The 7,500-nt window shown below is 40.3% G+C and overlaps 1 pseudogene; it reads left to right on the top strand.

The window, feature by feature from the left end:
- The window catches only part of LOC138010177 (tyrosine kinase receptor Cad96Ca-like), a 55,644-nt pseudogene extending 49,983 nt beyond the window's left edge, over positions 1 to 5,661 (top strand).
- Positions 5,662 to 7,500: the final 1,839 nt, after the last annotated feature.

The following is a 7,500-nucleotide window of genomic DNA, read 5'->3' on the forward strand; positions in this document are numbered from 1 at the left end:
AAGCTGGAAAATCATGCTCAGTTGTTATGTGGCTGTGATTTTGCAAATAAAAGGCTCTTGCTCTGCCAATTTGACGTTTAGAGCTCATAATTAACAAAATTAAACAAAATTACCTAAAATAGCGTGACCTAGCCCCTTTAAGGTAAAGGTTAGTGTTATATTTTAGGTCAGGGTAAATGCAGCAGTTTATCCATACTCGAGGAGCAGCATTTGGGGGGCACGAAGTGGGGGGCACGAAAGCCGGCTGAAACATACATGCTTGTGAAACTACAGTTGACTTTTTTTATTGTCGTAGCAGGTGGTAAATAGGATAAGACAGTAATGAAATGTTGACAATTAACAGGAGGCATTCCATATCCTGGTTGGTCGGAGGCCAAGACCATGGCAGAATTGCAGAAAGGTTATCGGATGCCCAAACCCCCACACATCGCCAACACTATGTGAGTCTCCTTTCATACCATTTTTTGTCCTTAAGGCAGGGTAAAGTACTTCTTTATTGAAAGAAAGAAATGAAGGGAAAGCTGCTAAAGAGTGGGCGTCACAGGTGGCCCAAGCTCTACGATTCGCGTGTGACGTAAATATAATATCATATCAACAAGACCGTTGATTTTCGTAACAGCGAAATTACAACGATTTTTATAGGATAAAATTGTATCTAGTTGGGAAGCAAATTAGGAGTAATTAAAAAAACAATTCTCACCTTAACTCCTTTGTAGTTCCTTTTCTGTTTCGCACAGTGGGCACACAAGGAAAATACTGTTCACTGGATCTACCAGTAGTTTTGGACTATTTTAATCCGCGCACTTCCACGTGGCACAAAGTAACTTAATAGTCAACTGAAAAAAGAGGCATGCATATGAACACACTATAAAACTAAACAAATCGGATACTGGAATAAACGATCTTTCTACAAAATACAAAATGTAGATGTAGATTCCTATATTTCCAGAAGCCACTAATACACTGTTTTCAATAACAGGACCCTTTTCTATCTGATCGTCCGATTGAGAGCGAGCTGCAATCTCATTGGCTAAGCGTTAATTAGTTGAAATAAAAAAAAAACGTGCGTTCCCGGCCTTAGGCACCAATTAAACATTTTTCAACGGAGTGCAAAACACTCGGCCTCTCTCTCTCTTTCTCTCTCTCTCTCTCTCTCTCTCTCTCTCTCTCTCTCTCTCTCTCTCTCTCTCTCTCTCTCTCTCTCTCTCTCTCTCTCTTCCGAAGGCACTCGTTTCGCTTCAGGAGTGTGGGTGCAAAACACTTAATGCAGTAGGGGCAGAATTCACCGACTCTTTTTTGTACAAGCCACAGCATTTTTCTTGGATTGACTCTGTCCTCTTACTCGGGTTGTGGAGGGAGGCTGTATTGTCCGATTAGGATATATCATTGCGATAAATTGGACGTACTTCCCAAATGTCAACAGAACTCTGATTAAGAGGACGAATATTTACTACATAGGTTATTTCGGCAAGGAATGTCCGCCATTGTTCTTCAGTAAGCTCTCTGTTCTGCCAAACGCTGTTCAGAGCTTACGAGCTGGCCTAATCAATGACTCGACGACTCCGTTGGTTATTCCATCGCCACTCTAAATCACGGGTATATTTTTCTGAAATAGTGCTTTGAATCTTGGGGAACACCCAAAATGACAACTTGCGCTTCTCGAATTTGATTAATGCAAGGGCCCAACATATCCAGTGCGGTACTCGGGAATGGTGGGAATCAAGCAGCCACCCAAATAAATGAAGAGGTAGTTTCTAAAGAAACTGTGGTGCTGCGTCGGTGGGGAAGTAGTATACAAAAAACTGGTTTATCAACGGAGTTGATAATGTAAATTGACCACCGTACAGAGATTCTAAAAGCTGACGTTTCGAGCGTTAGCCCTTCGTCAGAGCGAATCCGCTCTAACGCTCGAAACGTCAGCTTTTAGAATCTCTGTACGGTGGTCAATTTACATTATCAACTCCGTTGATAAACCAAATTTTTGTAGCCACCCAAATACTTTGGTAACTGGCCCATCAATTGGTCGAGAGGTTTCTTTCGAAGTTTGAAGCAGCCGACGCACTTGCTGACAATAGTTTTGCTATCTTTGGAAGCCCGAAGATCCAAAACCTTCGCCTTGCTTGGTACATGAAACTCTTGTAACCACAATGCCCTCGCTTTTGGTGGAGGTGGTGCAAGAGGAGGACCACGAGTTGATTGTCTTTTGGCAGAATGATTGGGCAAATCATGTCTTGAGGTAGTGCACTAGCACTTTCGAGGCGGCCATAAACTCTGATCAATCCGATGTCATCAGATTTAGGAATCAATTCGCGTTAAGGAGCGATATTTATCAAGGGAATCTGACACCACTGGAAAGGAGGCGACTCGGAGCCTTACAGTACTTGAACTGTTAGAGGGCCCTTATTTCAAATTATTTTCCTAGTGGCTTGAACAAATCGACTTACATAGGCAAGGACTCTCCGGATTTTGTAAATGAATAGAAACTTCGCAACAGGTGGAATAATTCTGGGTTATCCAGTGACCGTGGCTTTTAATGTTTGAAACTCTCTGGTGTTCCAATGATCTCCGTCAAGTTTCGTTTCTCAGATTTCTTGATGGTCTTCATCTCTTGCAAGGCGTCTCTGAAGACCTGTTGGGATCTTTGTGTTTGGTCATCAAACTGTGGCCATTCGGATTCTGGCAGCTTTAGAAACGAGCGCTACTGTTTCTTGGATTCCGGAAACTCGTACGGACACGAAGGGTCTGAATTCTCGAGGTGGAGTCTTCAGCCAAGACAAAATGGTTCGAGATTCAAAGCCAAAAGGTCTTATCGTACTCTTTGAAATTAACGAAGTCTAGTGCCTTCCAGCACGGGTCGTAAATCCTTTGCGAGTGCCGGGCACCCAAGATATGTATGAAGGCGGGGAATAGCTTTTTTCTTTCAATCGCGTAGCTTCCAGTGAAAGAAATTGGCTGCACCATACCCCAGTTCTCATCGATCTGCAAAATCATGTACTTGGGGTAGGTCTATTGCTCCTGCTGGCTTTAACTTCTGATCAAATTTGAAGGTGGGCAGTTGGTTTATTGCTGCTTCACTCTCCTTCCACTTTTGTTGGGTTGATTCAAGGAGGATATCATCCCAACCATACCCGGTACTCCACAGCTCTTGTAGGTACTTAAGAGTCACAGATGCTGCGAGGCCAATAGGTTCACACACCTGAGCATGCAAGGCTTAAAACTGAATCCTTTTTTAGAGCAAATGTGTATTTTTCTTGTCCCACTTGTGACCAAGCAAGTCTATACATTGTTCACCGTAGGTTTGGCCGACTTCTCTGCTGTTTGAATGCCACGCCTTGATCTGGAACTGACCCTTTTCAAGTACTTTGTAAATTATACCAATGACCTGCCTGTCTTATGCAATGCTCGATCTGACTCCTAAAAGCTCTTGCTGAACAAATTTAGAGGCAAAAAACACCCTCCTGTTTCATTCCGAGCATCCAAGCAAGCAACACACCTCGTGTCAAAAACCTTACGCAAGTAAATAAATTTCTCACCGGAGTTCAGGATGAAATCCTTTTCTGAAAAACCTTTTCCCTGAATAATAAATCATGAAATAGACAACAAGCTTTCTTTCAAATAAATCTTGGACGTCAAGAATTAGTCACATTTCCAAATATATTTTTTTACTTGAAGACTGTGCAGAGTTGATTGAAAATTAATATCAATAGCCAGACAACAGAGATAACATAGATCCATTCAATATGTTCGATTCCTTCAATGAGTTTGTGAAACCCATACCCAACTAGACAAAGTTACCTTGGTTGCAGTGTTGTACATAACATCTCCTTTACTAAAATATTTAGAAACACAGATCACCACTCGATGGCCAATTGTTGTCGAAGTACATTATTCCTCGCTTTGAAGATTCCAGATGTTTTTTTTTTCACTGCCTGTCTCGTTTATCGATTTGACCTTCCATTCCTGAGCTCCATAAGGGTATATTTTGCTTAAAGATCTACCAAAACGCCATTCGAGTTACATCGACTTCGACGCTATTGCAGGTTAATTAAATATTCTACTGTGTCCACCCCATAAAATCTACACATTTCTACTACCAAGTGTACTACCCCCTGAAACCTGCCACAGATACGCTCAGAAGACGCTTGGCACAAAGTCAATACTTAGCAGGGGTCCGGAGTGACAGAAAAGACCCAGTTGCGCAACGTTTCTGATTTCTGACACAGGAATAAACGGAGGAATGCGACCAGGATTTCGACTGGATTGTCATATGGCAACCCCGTTATTAAATATCTGTCAACAAAGTGGAAAACATGTGTCTTTTGTGGTTTATAGGTCGATTTGAAGAGATTTCGTGGAGTTTCGGTTTCGGCTTCTTCTTCTCTCCATATTCTAATCGAGATAGAAGCAGCTGGAACAGAAGCTCCAAGCGATTTCCTGGAGTTTTTGTGTCAGCTTCTTCTCTCTCCATTATATCTAATTCAGAGAGAAGCAGCTGGAACAGAAACTCCACGAAATCCCTTCAAATCGACCTAGAAACCGCAGAAGTCACAAAAGAAACTACAAAGTACTTCAGGTGAGAAAATTTTATTCAAAAATCACTCCTAATTTTGCCCTTCAATTCGATACATTTCTTCCCCATACAAATCCTTGTAATTTCGCTATTATGCAAATTAATGGTCATGTTGTTATGATGTTCTAATTACGTCACGCGCAAAACGTAGAGCTAGGGCCACCTGTGGGGGCATGACCAAAAGAAGCCGTCGTTATTGCCATCACTTATGTCAAGCAATCAGGTCACAAATAATAACATTTTCTTAAAATTGGGAAGTAAATTTTGACCGATTAAGGCATCCGGCAATGGTGGAAAAAAGAGAGCGAGTGCCTTTTACACGAATTCAGACGATGACCTCAGTTTCCATTTCACGTGTAGATGGTCAACTATGCATTGACTTCAATGAGGACATTTGAACTTCGGAAGCTTTCGGGGGTACAGTAATAGATTATCCATGGCTGCTCTTTTTGCACTAATTGCATAATCACGTGATGTGTCGTCATTCTTAGCCAATAAAATCCCTGGTTTTTACTCACGAGCTCAGCGGTCATGTTATTTCCCACATAAAAAGGATAGGCTTATTTTAGAATAGATCGTAAACTAGTACAGGAGGGTTAGATTGTATATCACCTTGGCCACCATTCTTTTTCTCGGGGAACCCACACGGCTTGACGTCCTAAGCAAACGAATGATTATTGTAATAAGAAGTGTCTTCATCGTAATGTCCTTTTCTATGCGCCCTGTTGAAATCATGACATTTTTTAACAGAAGGATGAGACCGAGTTATGTATTATCTAGAGTTACTGCTTCTATAATTCTCATCAATCAACATGAGATGAGTGGACAGGGGTCAAAACTAAGATAACGTTAAACTGCTTCTTCCCAGGTATCACTTTATGGAGAAGTGCTGGCAAGAAAATCCTGACTTTCGTCCAAATTTTGAAAATATTCGTAAAGATTTGCTTTCTCTCATCGAAAAACAGGTAATTATCGAGATTTGCGTTGAAAATGCCAATCTGACACAACTCCTTTTTTCGTTTTTAACATCCCTATTCATAAACGATAAAGATATTCAAGTAGAGAAGTTTTCAGATGACTGTCGAAAGTAATTACGCGATTGCAATTGCTATGCTTAGTGATTGGTTTAAAAATCTCGCGCCAGGTTATCAACCAATGAAAAGGAAGACCACAACCAATCACGCAGGTTACATGGAAATGCAATGAATTCGGATTAATTCATTGCGCTGTTTACTCCTGCTGTGATTGATCGAAGTAATTCCTTTGGAACTTGTTCACGACCCTCAATTGAAAACCTCTCTAAGAATGCATGGCAATTATTTGCCGACACAGTGGTTGCCCACAAATATCTCCAGGAAGCACTAGATATGGAAATAACGTCCGAAAGTGTTATCAAAACTCTCTCAACTTCCCTGAAAATCCCTTGAAAGGCTGCGTTTTGGCAGACAATTCAATTTTCCATTTTTCCAATTTTTTTAATTCTAAATTTACACTAAATACATATATTTGCAAGGTGAAAAAAAAAAGAAAAGAAAAGCAATGAATAGCGAATAATAATTACAAAGAAACAAGCAAGACACACAATAGTTTTGCGCAAGTTTGGGACACCTAAAATAGTAGAGACTAATCGAGTAGGTGACCCAAATTGAACACATGAGTATATATATATATATATATATATATATATATTAAATATATATATATATATATATATATATATAGTGAGTAAAAATGAAGCGAGGACGGACAACTTCTGACGTTAAAAAGTTAAAAAATTAAAAATTTACTAAAACGTTTCGGTCAAAGACCTTCTTCTTCTTTGACCGAAACGTTTTAGTAAATTTTTAATTTTTTAACTTTAACCTGAGAAACTCACTAACAGTTGTTATATATATATATAGCTCTTTGGCATTACAAAGTTTTTGCTTTCATGTCCAAATTGAGCACTCTACTGGGATGAGTCATTGCCGCTAGCAATTGCGCATGCTCGCTAGCTCGCTAGTTTGAGCACTCTGGCATGGCTTAGATGTACCACATGTGTGGGACATTTGGGGTGGCTTTATAAGCTTAACCTCCATCCCAGACATCAGCACTCCACTGATGAGGCCCAGAAGGCCGAAACAGTACTGTCTGCAGTTAGATATAGCTCTTTGGCATTACAAAGTTTTTGCTTTCTTGTCCAAATTGAGCACTCTACTGGGATGAGTCATTGCCGCTAACAATTGCGCATGCTCGCTAGCTCGCTAGTTTGAGCACTCTGGCATGGCTTAGATGTACCACATGTGTGGGACATTTGGGGTGGCTTTATAAGCTTAACCTCCATCCCAGACATCAGCACTGCACTGATGAGGCCCAGAAGGCCGAAACAGTACTGTCTGCAGTTAGTTATATATATATATATATATATATATAACGTTTAGAAGAAAGACAACTTCACAGCGTAGCAACTTCAAGTTTCATGTTTGGACAATCATCAGGCTACAGATCTTACATTTGCATTCTAACTCATTTAAAGACCATTCTAATACTCTAGGGGAGCGTGCTATATGAGCTAATGTGGATCAAAGAGATGCGACCTGTGCCTTTCAGAAAAGTTGTACATAATAAAAGCAGATACGCGCCACCTACTGAACAAAAGAAACGAGTTAATTTCTAAATGCAGACACAAGAACAAATACCTTTTGTCGAACTTAAAATAGCACGCTCCCCTAGAGTATTAGAATGGTCTTTAAATGAGTTAGAATGCGAATGTAAGATCTGTAGCCTGATGATTGTCCAAACATGAAACTTGAAGTCGCTACGCTGTGAAGTTGTCTTTCTTCTAAACGTTATATTCGCTCTACTTCACGTATCGAGCACTCTGCAGCTAACTGGAACCCCCTACTTGCGCTATATATATATATATATATATATATATATATATATATATA

This window comes from Montipora foliosa, chromosome 7 (genome assembly GCF_036669935.1).
Source record: "Montipora foliosa isolate CH-2021 chromosome 7, ASM3666993v2, whole genome shotgun sequence".
Taxonomy (NCBI): domain Eukaryota; kingdom Metazoa; phylum Cnidaria; class Anthozoa; order Scleractinia; family Acroporidae; genus Montipora; species Montipora foliosa.